This window comes from Biomphalaria glabrata, chromosome 8 (assembly GCF_947242115.1).
Source record: "Biomphalaria glabrata chromosome 8, xgBioGlab47.1, whole genome shotgun sequence".
Classification (NCBI taxonomy): Eukaryota; Metazoa; Mollusca; class Gastropoda; family Planorbidae; genus Biomphalaria; species Biomphalaria glabrata.
Window position 1 is genome coordinate 8354052 of NC_074718.1, and position 1425 is coordinate 8355476.

Below are 1425 nucleotides of genomic sequence, written 5' to 3' on the forward strand. Positions count from 1 at the left end.
ATTTAGACTTAGATCTCAATAATGTCTAAAGACTTAATGTTCCTTCAGTTAAAAAATTATTGTTTGCGCAAATGAATTGATCAAAACAACTAAATATTAACCTTACCCACTAATCAGACTCCCATTTAATTTATACAGAAATTACACCACCATGTGGCTCACAACCCCATTCCTAATATTGCATAGAAGCTTTTGGCAAAAAAGGTTTAACATTTTATAATACTACTACTTTCAATTGAAATATTTACTCCCAAAATCCATAACTTCTACCAGCATCTTACTTTACCCTCTTCAAAATTCAGACTGACTAAATAGTTGTAAACTGCATCATCTTTTTTGATAATCAAATTTATTGATATCACATGACCAAAAAAACAGGAATGTGCATTTCAACCCTGACCACATGTTGAAAAGTTTTACAAATTTTAATTAAACATTTAAGTTAGTAACTAAAAGAAATTAATTAAACAACGATTTGAATTACACTTTTTATATGGAAATTAAACAATGGCCTAAACTTTTTTTTAGTTAAACTAATAGTTTCTAGCTTTTTAGTTAACTTTTGCCCATCACTAAGCGTTATCTCCCCTGGTTAAATAGCCCTATAGTCACTTTTCGCAATCTTCATTTATGAGATGTTTATAGTGAATATCCTAAGCATTGGAATACCCCCCCCCCCCCCCCCCCACGTCATCCTCCATGACTGCAAACCAGTTGGTCCGCGGCTGTTTATTCACAGCTAAAACCTTACATCTAAGGTTCCTTCCCCTATCAGCCACCAGGAGACGTGCTTGGCAGAAGATTTTCTTTTTCTATAAATCTCTACCCGACTGATGCAGAGGTTCCGACAAATAATGAAATATTTTTCTTTGTCTATTATGCTATAAGAGTAACTGTAAAATATAGTGAACTATTTGTCAAGAGAACTCAACTACGAAAGGCATTTGGATCTTTTTTACTACAATATTAGGTCAATATGCTTAGGGGAGGTAACTAGCTATATCTTTACACAATTATTTGAAGAGTCTTAATTCTCCCTATTATATGTTTGAAAAACAATATATTTAAAATTATGTTTCCATTAAATAAGAAAAATTATGTTTAACTGCACACAAAAATATTTTAATTATCTGTAGCGTATTTGCGCATAAAAGAAATATATATTTATTATTAAACAGCCTGTATTATCTTGTAATATTGCAAAGCTTAAGGCTGTTACATCAAAATTTTAGAGACCACCGGATATACCCCACACATTATTATACTTACCTGGCATAGGAGAAACGGTGATCACTGCGGCCGTTCTCCCAGGTCGAGGCTCACTCATTGCACTTCGGGTGAGCTGAAGCCTGCGATCACCCCAAATGTGGGTGACTCGGGTGCGTAATTTTTGCGTATGGGGATCTGCGTTCGCGCTAATCCCTG

The 1425-nt window shown here is 34.4% G+C and overlaps 1 non-coding gene across 1 annotated transcript; it reads left to right on the plus strand.

Moving 5' to 3' along the window:
- The first annotated feature begins 1261 nt into the window (after nt 1-1261).
- Nucleotides 1262-1425, plus strand: LOC129927928 (U1 spliceosomal RNA). Its single transcript, XR_008779585.1, has one exon. It is a non-coding gene; the product is annotated as a U1 spliceosomal RNA (small nuclear RNA).